At 47.3% G+C, this 13,843-nt stretch overlaps 1 protein-coding gene across 4 annotated transcripts in view; it reads left to right on the top strand.

Annotated features, from left to right (window-relative positions):
* Window positions 1-9,385: 9,385 nt before the first annotated feature.
* The window catches only part of LOC116949316 (leucine-rich repeat neuronal protein 1-like), a 51,640-nt gene continuing 47,182 nt past the window's right edge, over window positions 9,386-13,843 (top strand). Inside the window, exons 1-2 of one of the 4 annotated variants that reach the window (XR_004403895.2) lie at window positions 9,386-10,150; window positions 13,091-13,839. The gene's annotated coding sequence lies outside the window, so the exon portion shown is untranslated. Of the gene's footprint in view, window positions 10,151-13,090; window positions 13,840-13,843 lie in introns of those variants that run through there. The other 3 variants (XR_012946048.1, XR_012946049.1, XM_032966469.2) reach the window with 3 other exon arrangements.

Genomic DNA, 13,843 nt, shown 5'->3' with positions numbered 1-13,843 from the left:
GAGGAGTGTCTCTCAATACGGAGAGAGAACGACATGCAAATGGATTGACTTTTGTCGTGTTTTATTATAAATTCTGCTACTGTACGGCCGTCTGGAACGCTCTTCCTTCCGATATTAGAAAGCTACTGGAGCTACACACTTTAAAAAAATCTAGGTTGAAAGCTAATTTCTTTAGAATTGATTTTTGTGTTCAATTGTTCCTCCCCCGAAGCTCCGATTAACATGGTTGGCTACGCAGCGGTGCAAAAGAAGTTAAACATACATATGTACAGTACATAGGGGCCGTCCATAAATGACGTCACGCGATTTTGGACGATTTTTGACCCCCCCCCTCACCTCGTCACACGGCGTCACAAAAAAAGTCAGACCCCCCCTCAAATATGACGTCACAAAGCTCTGCCCCCTCCCCACCCCCCAAAACCATATTTCCATTTTGAAAATAAAACAACCTGTGCTGGCTGGAAGACCTACCGGAGGTGGCCTTCGCAGATGTAAAGAGGAAGGTGCTCTACTCCTACATGTCCCGGTTCCACCAACAGGACACCCTGAGGAGCCACAAGGACCATGCCTGGAGGAGAGCCCTGCCCTGCGTCTCTCCGGAGAGGCCTCGCTGGAGGCAACTCTACTGCAGACCGACGTACAACCGCATCGGCGACCTCAGCTGGAGCATCGCCCACGGCACCGTCACCACCAACGTCTCCCTGGTGCGCTTCACCGACACGTCCCCGGAGTGCCGGTTCTGCGGTAAAGTGGAGACGGTGGCGCACCGATATGTGGAGTGCAAGAGCCTGGACTCGTTGTTCAAGGTCCTGAGAAACATCCTCCTAAGGTTCAGCCTCCACTTCTCCCCGACGGTCCTCATTTTTGGATACCTGAAGGGCGACAGACCCCAACATCTTCAGGGGCTGGTTAACGTGCTCGTCGGCTATGCCAAGCTCGCCATATACAGGGCGAGGAAGGTGGCCCTGGAGGGGAAATGTCCGGCCAGCAGCCTGGGCATCTTCCGCACTCTGGTCGGAGCCAGGGTGTGGCCGGAGTTCCGCCATGCGTGGCTGACCCACGCCGTGCCGGCCTTCAAGGAGCAGTGGGCGCTGGAGAAGGCCGTGTGCTCGGTGGCAGATGACGGAGAGCTCTGCATGCAGATATGAGCTACCCGTCGGAGGCCGTTTGACTGTGGGAAGGGCTGCGTGCAGATGCAGCACTTGTCGTAGTTATGAAAAAATAGAATGAGAGAGTGAGCGAGAGAGAGCGACATGGAGTAGGAAGAGAGGGGGTAGAGAGAGAGAGAGGGGGGCAGAGAGGGGGGTAGAGAGAGAGGGAGGGGGTAAGAAGAGCAGTGCGAGAAATATTTTGTTAAATCTTTCATTTAAAAGGGGGGGGGGCGGTTTACATAAAGCAAAGCATAAAAAAACGAAATGATGAACGAAGCAAAGTGCCGACTACACCGAGCATCTTCTTGTTTCCTCTGATCGTAAAAAAAAGAGAGTGAATGAGAGAGTGAGCGAGAGAGTGAGCGAGAGAGAGTGTGAGAGAGTGAGAGAGAAAGAGAGTGTGAGAGAGAGTGAGTGAGAGAGTGAGAGAGCGAGAGTGTGAGAGACTTGACTTTTAAACAACTTTTATTGCCGCCAGCAGCAACAGCACTGGAGGCAATTCCGATATGAAATACACAGTCACCAGCAAACAAATGAAAATAAACGCTATAAATCAACGCGCTGTGGCGCTAAATGCACCGCGCACAACACGAAATAAAAGTCACGTGATGGTGGTGTTCATCGCGCACGCCACGGTGACGAGCGAGCGCTTCAAAACGTGAACACGAGGGTGCCGTCCACGCTGGTACAGAGAGGGGCTTGTCCGGCTCCCCAGCGTTCGAAGAAGACGACGAGCGAGCGAGAGAGCGAGAGAGAGAGAGCGAGCGAGCGAGTCACGGGTCCGTGGGGGTCGAGAGAGGTCGTGAGCGAGGTCAACGCAGAGTGCAGCACCGCTGACCCCGGCGAGGAGAGTGTCAAAACAGGCCAGGCCAGGTGGGGAGGGGAGGGGTGTCCCCGAAGTGACCGAGCGTTGGCCACTCATAATTTATAATCCGGTTCCTTTTAATAACGGTGACAGGCCCCTTAAATTGCCTCCGTTGGCTTCTGTAGGCAAAACGGCCTTCGCCCGTATTTTTTTTTCCGATGGGCGAAGGTTAATTAACAGCCTCGGAAGAGGTGAAAGAGTCATTTGCAGCCGAAATTGGATTACTGTTGTATATTTAACACTGTCACTTTGGAAGAAAAAAAACACCCCCAAACATATATATTATTAGAAACCTCAATGTTGCATTAGACTCAGAAACATTGTAATTTGTTGCACTGGAGGTTACTCTCGAGACGTGTGTGTGTTTTTGGAAGAGGGACGCGGCGGCAGAGGAGGGAAGGATGCTTTGCTTAAGCTTTTGGGAATAGTATATATTTGTTTATTTTAACCAAGTGAGACCCACTGAGCTACATAGCTATTTTTCAGAAGCGACCTGGCCACAAATGATAGCTCAACGAAGTGACTTATCACGCGGAAATGTATAGCAGCCAAACACTCAAAACGCATTTTTCGAAGTGTGGAGGGAAAAACCGGACGACACGGAGAAAAATGCACGCGACCATGGGCAGAGTGACATGCAAACTCCATACTCTTTGGTTCTTTCGGTAAAGTCACGTAGGTAGAAAAAATAATAATAGATCACGACGTTTCGATCGCAACAACGAGCGACCGTCTTCAGATGAAAGAATCAGACTGCTCCTACAGCCGATCTCTTGGATTGCACTCTCATGCTCACAGGTCCTTTGGATTGCACTCTCATGTTCACAAATTCCTCCGACTCTCTGTGTGTCTCTCTCTCTCTGTGCCTCTCTCTTAGATCTCTCCCCCAGTGACCCAAGTGCTGCTGCAGAGTCCCACTTTCTACCCCCCCCCTTCCCCACCCCCTCTACACCCCCCCTTCTGTCTCCCCCCCTACAGCAGTCACGAAAGCTTCAAATCAAGATGCAAACTCTAAATATACAGGCGTCAGGATCGAACCCACGACCTTCTGTATACCGGACGAGGGAGTTAACATCTCACCACAGTGGCGCCCGAACATGAAAGGAGAACGCGTCTTTTTGTCAGCGCGAAGTGACATCCTGCTTTTGTCTCATTGGCGTATACGGCAGGAGGGAAAATCAACCCCAAAACGTCTGAGATTCTCAGTAAAATAAACATATCATCATGGGAGGGACTTCTTTTGCCAGTACCAAAATATAAGAATAGGTTTTTCCACTTTTTATATGGCAACAAGACAGGAGTTAAGTTGTGGAAACACCAAACTGAAACCTTTTACAAGGAATCATGTCTGCATTAACCACAATACTTGTGGTCAAAGTGCAAACAAAAAAACATTATCTTGACTTTGTGCTGTACGCCTTTTGACGTTCTCTGGTCTAACACCGTTTTAGACGAGGCTCAAAAGAAAGCTGTCTCTGGCGTGGACCAATCAGATTCGAAGACAATGCATATATTATCAGAGTATGTTTTTTAATTCTTGGTTCTTTCGGTAAAGTCACGTGACTTTATTATTTTATTGTTTCCCTTCTACGTGACTTTACCGAAAGAACCAAGAATATGAATCCCTGCAGTCACGAAAGCTTTAAATCAAAATTTAGTATGTTTTTTTGTTTGCATTTTTGACCACAGGCAGTGCGGTTAATGCAGACATGATTTCTAGTAAAACGTTTCAGTTTGGTGTTTTTACAACTGAACACAGCTGTTTCGTTGCCAGATAAAAGGGGACAAACCTATTCTCAAAATAAGCATATGTTCCACAATGGCCCTCATGAAAGTCATATTGGCTCGTGGCACTGTGATCTTACAATGCCCTATTATAGTTGCTCCGCTGGAAGATGTTTTTCTTATTTGATTCCAAAGCATCAAAGCATGGGTGGGGGTTCATTAATTATTCCAAGTGTCTATCGCAAAACAAGCACAAATGCATTTGCTGTGTAATATATTTTAGATTAAGCGTGAGAATGTCGCTACTGGCATTAATTAACGCGCAGTAAATCTGACGTACAGATTTACTGTGTCCTTAAAACACAATTCCTAATTAAGGACCAGATGAAATGTTAATTAAAAGGGTAGCAGTATTAGATTTTCACCGCTGGCTTTTAATGTCAATTTAGCTAATGTCTCGTTTGTGTTTGTAAGAAGAAATTGGTTTGCGTGGAACGGCGGTGCACTAATTAGCACACTGGAACCTGCGCTCGATTTCTGTGCCCACGGCTGACACTGCTGGACATCTGTGACAAAGAGCTTCATAGCTCATCGGATTCCTCCAGTCAATATTGGACCAATGTGGTGAGTATGCTCAAGGAACCCCCCCCCCCCGTACCTCCACCCAAGACCAACAACAGCATGGGGAGGAGGCTGTCATCCAGCAGTGGATTGACAGACAGCTCTCAATTTTTTTTGTCATATTTTGTATGTACAGAAAAGGACGTTAAAAAAAAATGAAACGTGGTATTATTAAAACTAAACTATTTTTTTTATTTGACCAGGTAAGGCCCACAGAGCTATGTGGCTCTTTTAAAGAAGCGACGTGACCACAAATGATAGCTCAACGAAAGCGGCTTATATCACGTGGACATTTATAGCAGCTAAATATTCTATTAACGCGCGATGTTGATTCTAAATTTGGAGGGAAAACCTGGAGAACCCGGAGAAAAATTCACCCGACCACGGGGAGAGAGAGAGACATGCAAACTCCAAATATAAAGCAGGCGTCAGGGTTTTGATCCTACTCATGACCTACTGTATACCAGGCGAGGTAGTTAACATCTCGCCACCGCGGCGCCCCCATAATGTCCCCACGTGTTTGTTAATATTGGCGTATAATATCCATGTGCCTATGCGTGTGTGTCTGCAATACAATTTGATTCCCGCTCACGACCGACAACAGTGGAGATTGATTATACACTGTGTAACAATGTTTTTGTTCCTGGGTAGTAAGGATTAGTTCCTTATTTCTTATGCTTCAAAAGTACAAAATATGGCTATTATTCCCCACAAACTTTGCTTCTGTGACAAGGACATTGATCTTTTGAAATTGACCTATTTTACCGGAACACTCCAGATAGATTCAGTGCTGAGTAAACTTGGAGTAACTTCTAGAACATTCTAGAACTTTCCAGTAATATAAATAGTAGTATAAATACAGGGGCCTTAAGCTCACCAGTTAAATTTTGATTTAAAGCTTTCGTGACAGCAGGGATTAATATTCTTGGTTCTTTCGGTAAAGTCACGTAGAAGGGAAACAATAAAATAATAAGATGCCAGCTAGCAACTTCAGCAAAGATGAGCGTTTTGAATTATATAAATAAAAAAAGAGGGATGACATTGTCATCCTCTCAGCCGACAAGGGCAATGTCACTGTCATCATGGATAACATAGAATATAACAACAAAATTCAAGAATTACTCAACGATGGCAGCTATACAAAAATAAAAGAGATCCCATCAACAGCCTTGTCATACAAACCAACAAAATCATTTCTGATTCAACCGCTTAATTGATCAAACCAAACAGTTCTCGTTGAAACCTTCTGCTGCCAGGCCACCAAGATTATACGGCTTACCAAAAATACATAAAGTAGATACACCCCTTCGTCCCATCGTCTCTACTATCAACTCCCCCACCTACAAACTGGCTCGTTTTCTGTCTGAAATCCTGCGGCCTTTCACTGGAAAAACCACCTCTGCGGTACAACATTCTACTCACCTGGTATCGACAATCACGGGTATTTCCCTGTCCCCAGACGACCTGCTTGTCAGTTTTGATGTAGTTTCCTTATTCACCAAAGTTCCTGTACCTGACACCATCGCAATCATTGAAGACTTGGTTCATCAAGGACTAAACACTGAGGTACCCCCCCCCCCCTGGTGAGACACTGCTTAACCAATACATACTTCACTTGGAATAAAACTTTCTACAAACAAACTGAGGGCACCCCAATGGGCTCCCCCCTATCTTCGGTTGTAGCCAACATTTTCATGGATAAATTTGAGACGAACGCCATCCAGACTACCACTCTGAGCCCAACCTTATGGAAGAGGTACGTGGATGACACTTTTGTCATCTGGCCACATGGCCGGCCTGCTCTAGACCAATTCTTCGACCGCATCAATTCCATACACCCAGCCATCAGATTTGCCATGGAAGTCGAAAAAGATGGCAAGCTACCTTTTTTGGATGTCCTAATAAAAAAGAGACCTGATGGTTCAATGAACCACTCTGTCTACAGGAAAGCTACCCATACGGATGCTTACCTGAAACCAGATTCCCACCACCATCCATCCCAGAACAATTTCCTCATCAAGACTCTGCACCATAGAGCCCAATGCATATCCGACCAGGAACACATAGCCAGTGAACTCAAGCACGTACACCAAGCTCTTAAGGCTAATGGTTACTCCGACTACACAATCCGCGAAGCTATCACTCCAACCATGAAGAAGGACCCTCTTGAGGAGCCTTTCAAAACCATCACTTTACCCTACATTGCATGGGATCACAAAAAAATATCCAAAATGTTGAATAAACACAAGATCCAGGTCCGATTCAACACATTACATAAAATCCGTGATCCGGTTCTGTCTGTAAAAGATGTGATTCCGGACATACAGTACCCTGGCATCTACAAACTAAGTTGCCTCTGTGGTAGTAGTTACATTTGAGAAACCAAACGACATGTCTCGGATCGCATTCGTGAACACAAAGCAGACCTAAAACACGGTAGGACCAACACCTCGGCCGTGGCAGATCACTGTTATAATTCAGTAGGTTCACATGACATTGACTTCTCCAAGACATAGGTTCTTTGCAAGCCATCTGGCTACCATGATAGATTCGTTCATGAGGCTATCCACATATACAAACACAGAGACAAATTCAACTGAGAAGATGGATTCTGGCTTAGCAATCATTGGAAGGATTTGTTAAACCATTTCGGGTCTTAATTGATTGTTCACGCTTACGGTGGCTTTCAGACCACATCCATTATTTTCGTCTTCCCCTCCTCTTTTCCGAACATAGATGGACTCGTCCACCTGAATAACTGCCAAATCGCTCTCCGTGGTGCTAACGTTAAAAAAACCGCAACTTTTTCAAATTTTCTTGCTGTGATTTTCACACCTGATGATGATTGCTTGTGTTGCAATCGAAACATCGAGAGAATTTTATTGTTTTAAATTTTTGTTAGTTTATTGTTTCCCTCCTACGTGACTTTACCAAAAGAACCAAGAATGCCCACCAGTTCAGTTTAGTTCCACCTGCCTAAGTGAATACATATCTGCATTTTTATGAGATGGCAGCATCCGGCAGAGACATTTTGCTATGTCTGCGGCCAATTTATCAAGACAAAACCGAAAAAGTACTCTGTGGAAGCATCTGCGAAGATGTGTTAGGCCTACAAGGCATATTTCGGCATGCCTGTCGGGGATCAAGACAAACCATGGGCACCTCATTGCACCTGCGAGCAATGCAAAAAAACTCTGGAAGGTAAGATGAACAATTGTTGCTCGGAATTTAACGTTATAAAAATGTTGATTTAAAGCTTTCGTGACTGCAGGGATTCATATTCTTGATTCTTTAGGTAAAGTCACGTAGAAGGGAAACAATAAAATAATTAAAATATAAAACAATATCATTTTATTGTTTCCCTTTTACGTGACTTTACCGAAAGAACCAAGAATATGTTAGAAAATTTGTAAAAAAAAATGTAATTGTAAAAGTTTTTATTTTTATTTTAAAATGTTTTACAATATTTTCAATGTTATTGAAAAAATATATATGAAAAATGTTGCGAGAATCTCTTACACATTAGTCATGGTTGAAATAAATGTATTTTTGTAGGATGGTACAGAGGGGAAAAGAGAGCCATGAAGTTCGCTATCCCAAGAATTTGGCGGAAACCCACTGACCACTCAAGCAACTACTACTGGCCAGAATGCACCTGCTATCACGTATCCGGACCTTCCTTCACCATCACCCCGGGGCGGCACTGCCATGAGCTTCTCCGGAGAGAGAGAGCAGCCGTCTTTAGAAGAGAGCAGAAAGTCAGAGAGCGAGGAAGACGTTGCAGATCCAGATGACAATTTCAGAGGTGGAGCTGAGGAGAGAATCCCATACTACCCCAACCAAAAAGACCTCAACGACTTGATCAGAGATCTTGGTCTCACCAAGTCCAATGCCGAGCTTTTGACGTCTAGGCTCAAGCAGTGGAACTTGTTGGATGAAAGTGTGCAAGTCGCAGATCAGAGGAAGCGTCACCAACCTTGTTGCAGCTTCTTCACCCGTCAAGATGGGCTCTGCTTCTGCCACAATGTGACCAGTCTGTTCGATGCAATCGGAATCGCCAGTAACCAGAATGAGTGGCGCGTCTTCATTGAAAGCTCATCCAGGAGCCTCAAAGCCATGCTGCTCCATAATGGTAACAAGTACCCGTCTCTTCCCTTGGCTCACTCGGTGCACCTCAAAGATGAAAATAGGTGAATTTCAAAATATCAGTCTTGGTCACAAAAGCAAAGTTTGTGCGGACAAATAGCAATTTTCTATACTTTGCAGGCAAAAGCAATTACGAAATAACACTTTCTACCCAGGAACAAAACATTGTGTTACATAGCGTTATCCAACCGTTCCTGAGCCTCCCTTAGGTCGACTCAGCCTGAACAATGAGCATCTCCTGCGGCGGTGCGTAAACATCGGCACCGATGGAAGACAAAGACGGCCGAGCGCGGTGGTGAACACCACGCACAGCCACTACCCGTCCTGTTCCACGCCAGCGCGTCTTAGACAGATGCTCTCTCACAGCAACTTGCTCCAACAGGCTGGTAAAGGCCATACGGGGGATCTTTGTCTTTTTTGTTGTGTAACAGTAAATGCGGTGTGTGTGTGTACACACATCCCACCAATCGCGGCCCAGCACGGGCTATGGGTGTGTGGTGTGTGTGTGTATATACACACAGGTGTATAGTGTGTGTGTGTATACACCCGGGTGTATAGTGTGTGTGTGTATATACACACACACACTATACACCCGTGATATATACACACTGCGAATCGTAAGAGTGAAAGCCTCGTGCCGTTGCTTGGTAATTCGTTGCTAGGCATCACCTCTGCAGCTCGCACTGGCGGCAACCCCCCTCCCAGCCCCCCCCTCCCAGCCCCCCCTTCCCAGCCCCCCCCCCCTTCCCAGCCCCCCCCCCTTCCCCCGTTCCTCAACGCCCCCCAGCACCCGAAGCCCACCACGGTTCCTTTTCAACCCCCCCCCCCCCCCGCAGAAAATTAACGATGCCTGACAGACGGCACCATCCCACCAATCGTGGCTCGGCACGGGCTATGGGTGGTGGGGGCAGTGGTTCTGACTGAAAATATTTCATTGGGTGCCCGGGCTCTCTCTCTCTCTCTCCTTTCTCTCTCTCCCTCTCTCGGGCTGCCGATATTCCAACCCCTTTAACCACACGCGGGGCCAGATGGGCTTGGTTGTGTATATATATTACCGATGCTGACGTTGGGATAGGAAAACACAACAGGCGACGATTGTGACGGCTATTGTATTTAGCTGTCTCTCCCTCTTCTCATGCGAGACGCGCTTTTCCATCACTGAGGTGTCCTCGTGATACAGTGTTGCCATTTTTGTACGTATCTGATAGAATAGGTGTGCATTTCGCTCTGTTCGTCGTTTTGGTTTTGTCGTTGTCAATCCGAGACGCACGCGCGACGGACGGACGGACGTCACCTCGTGGTGGTGCCCTGCACCCCCACCTCTCTCTCCCGGCCTCTCAACCTGCTGATGCGGTAGATGCATTTTCTGCCCAGTTCGCGTCTTAGAAAGGGACTTGGAAGCCTCTGTGCTCTGACTGCCAAGCAGAAGGTGCGAGCGAGGGGGAGCAGCAAAGGGGAAAGAGAGAGAGAGAGAGATAGGAAGACCAGCAATATGCAGCTGAAGCTGCGTGTTGCGAGGAAATGTTTCCAGCGCTCTTGATTCCTGCTCACGAAACGGAATAGAGGATCCCCACTCCACCATCCGGAGCTGCGAACTGAATACCGCCCCCAACGCACCCCACCAGCCAGCCCGCACCAAAAAGTAAGTGATGAAAACAAATACATTCATTTGTAAACATCGGATGGAGTACGACGCTGATTAGACGTCTCTAATTTTACAACGCCGAGTTTTTTTAAGTGCGTCCAATTCGCCCGCGTGCCATTTTCGGTGCGCGCGCGTGTCTGTACTGTATTTTGAAATGGTAGTTACAGAAAAGCTTTGGCGATGCCTCCTGAATGGCTGAATGAGCGCCGACTCGGTGTGAGATAGCTTGCACTTCCCGGCTGATCAGTCACAAGTGCGGCGAACGGTGGTGCGGCAGCTTTGGGGGGAGTCTGAGTCATATTCGTCCAAGTACGGGAGTCAGAGTTGGCCGTGACATATTTTTTCCGAAATTTTAAGCAGACACCCAAGTCTTGTGTGAGATGAGTAGCGAGAGCGGCATTGGAGAGACCAGATTTAGAATGTTGACAGTTGCCCCACTTTTTGCTGTAAGTTTACATGCGTACTTTAATAAGCATTACGCACATCAGAAACGGGTTCAATAACGGGTTGCTATTCCCATCATCCATAGCCTAATTGAATGAGCTATTGGGCCAGCCCAGCCGCTTATATTGATCCTAGGATTCATAACGTGATGAAATGTCTCTAAAAAGTCGATCCAAACGCGCTTACGCTGCTCTAACATTCATTGCACAGGTGATTGACACAAAATGAAAGCGCCTCTACTCCAACACAAATGAGATTGTCTTCCTCGCGGAGTTAACGTCTCTCGCGACAACTCAGCGATGTTATTTTTTCTTTCTCAAATTGCCGGTGGTTCCCGCATCCAAAACAACGCCACAAAAATCCACAAAATCCGATTAACCGCACGGTTAACACATCGGCTCGAAATGTTTCTGCGAGTGACAGCTGCCCGACTCCGATGCGACTGCGAGCTGGCATTTATTGCAGCGTCGTTCACTTCAGTGAGCGACAGCCTTAATCGGAACCACATTCACAACAGGGAGAGCTTGAATTAGAGCCGGATGGGTGGGAGGAGGAGGATGGACGGAGGGAGGAGGTGGGATTGGTGTTTCAGGTGCATAACAGCCCAAACAGATGCTTTTAGATTGACACACAATGGATGCATGCAGCCTATAGTTGGGATAATCGTGCCGTAGAGAAGCTGCACTTGAAGGTTGACACAACATCGAGGCGGTCTCGTCAAATCAACGTGAACACGCAGCGTTGTTACGGCACTGCAATCTTCCCCCCGAGGCTTTAAAGTGGTCGTGTGATTTTTGTGTGTGTATGTGTGCTTTGCTTGTGTCAGTCACGCCGTGACTCGCGTATGCCGCGCGTCCAGGTCGAGGAGCGAGGCAGGTCTCGGCGTTTATTCCGCGCGCGTCGAGGCGACTACTCCTTATTTTGCCGCACAAACTCTCTCTCTCTCGAGCAATTACATCGGGAAGCATTATTTGTAACAGATTGGCTGCTGTGTATTCCCACCAGTGCTGCCCTCCAGCAAAAATGAGTTTAATTTAGCAAATCAGCCTGCAATTGCATTTGATTTTATTTGCAGTTAGCGGCAGGGCTTTTTATTGTTTTGCGCACGGTTGATTAAATATAGTGCTCTCCGGGCATTTAATCTGCAGTGCAAGTAGGTAATTTATTCAGTGTAAAGAATGGCAGGCGGGATGGTTACACACACGCGCGCGCACGCACCTACACGCAAACGCACACATCACTCAGGTCCATATTAAGGGCGACACGATGGGCAGTGGTGGTTCGTGGCACGCGCTATGAACGTGGCGACCTGAGTTCGATTCCCTGTCGAGGCTCATAACATCAGCGGCGATCGATATCTGAATCGGATATGGGCTACCCACCCCCTCCCCATCACCAGCCCGCACTGGCCAGAGTGGTGAAGTATGGCTAAACAACCCCCCATGACCCAAACGGCATGGAAGAGGTATGTTTATTTTTCTCTCCCAGCAGTAGACCGAAAATTAAATGATTAATTGACTACACGTATATGCATGCGCGTGAACACGCGCCACGGATGCGCGAACATAGACACAGCATGTGTTTTGGATGCTCATGTCAGCACACGTCAGTGGTGTATGTGCTTGCTCAAGTCAAAATATGACAAAGCTGTGAGTCATGGATGGGAAATGAGGCCAGATTGCAAACTGCATCTTGCCCATCGGATTGGTCTCCAGAGGTACGGCAACCGAAGTTAATCGTCTCCCCAACTCTAGAAAAAGCAAACTCTGCATTAATTAACTCCTGCTGCTGCTGCCGTGTGCCATTTCTTTTTAGCACTTGCGTCCCTTATGTCCGGCTATAACTGTCGGGTCACGATAGCTCTCGTAATAAGTGGACTCGCCCGATTTACAAAGCGGGCACGTGACTCATAGCGTTGCCCACAAGCCGGAGACACAAACCAAGAGCCAAAGGAATTAATCTCTAATTTAATTTCTTTCTTACGTGACTTTACCGAAAGAACCAAAGAGTAATTCCTGCAGTCACGAAAGCTTCGAATCTCGCCAAAGGAATGTCTACTTACGGATACAGTATGCAAATTAGTTGTGTACCGAGAGCTACCTAGCGGATTGCACGCGGCTAATTAAATTACTTCCGAAAACAAACGCTCACTTTGGGAAGCGTTAAGTACGGTAATGCCATGTTCACGCGTGATTTTTTTTTGGAACTTGTTTAAAAAAAAATTCACGCCAAAGACTTCTAAACCTTTCTTCATTTCCTAATAAACAAAAAAAAAACCCACACTTGTTTAATATAACAATAATGATTACGGCTTTGAAAACTGGATACATTTTTTTTGGGCTGAATTTCCCGGTCCATTTCACGCAGCACCACGCGAGGCACGTTCAGACATGACGATGCGAGGGCATTCGGGAGACGAAATTCCAGAATCAGATTTGTTCTGAATTTATCCTGGAGGAATCCTATCAGCTACAAAGCTCTTTTTTTTCACAGATGTCCAGTAGTAGCGTGTAAGAAGGTTCCACCCCGGGGGGAGCCCACGCGAACCTCCTTCTGCCGATGAAACACGCTCGTCCCGCATTTCCAGCCACCTCGCCGGTTAACGCGACGCCCGACGCCACGATCCCACGGGCGGTAAATCCGAGCGGCATTTCACAACGTTAGCAATCGATGATCTACGCGTGTTTCCATGGGCTCGTGTGTGTGTGTGTGCGTGTAGCCACCTCCTCGTGCGCCGTGCCGGCCTTCATAGGTGCTCGCTCACAGCACCTGCCCCAAAAGTCTGTCAAGGGTACACGGGGGATGTTTGTCTTTGTAGCCACCTCTTCGTGTGTTGTTACGGCCTTCATAGGTGCTCGCTCACAGCACCGGCCCCAACATTATGTTAAGGGTACACGGGGGGTTTGTTTTTTTGTCTTTCTGGTAGGGAGCGCACTGCGCCGAGAACCCGGCCACCCGAGTTTGGCTCCCGCTCACGGCCAACACCAGTGACGGTTATTTGAATCGGTCTTGGGCCTCCCCTAGGTCGAATCAGCCTCAAATGAGTACTTGGTGCGGTGTGTAGTAAACATCGCCACTTAGGGAGACAAAGGCGGTCGGGTGTAGTGCTGGCCACCCACCCGACCTCGTGTGCCGTGCCGGCCTTCATATATGCCCGCTAACTTACCCTAACGTCTGTTAAGGCTTTACGGGGGATCGTTTTGTCTATGTACGTGTGTGAGGCCTCGTCCGCCTTTGCCTCTCTCC

Source organism: Petromyzon marinus, chromosome 36 (genome assembly GCF_048934315.1).
Source record: "Petromyzon marinus isolate PM22_M1 ecotype Great Lakes invasive population chromosome 36, UKy_Petmar_22M1.pri1.0, whole genome shotgun sequence".
NCBI lineage: Eukaryota > Metazoa > Chordata > Hyperoartia > Petromyzontiformes > Petromyzontidae > Petromyzon > Petromyzon marinus.
This window is presented reverse-complemented; position numbering and strand designations above follow the sequence as displayed.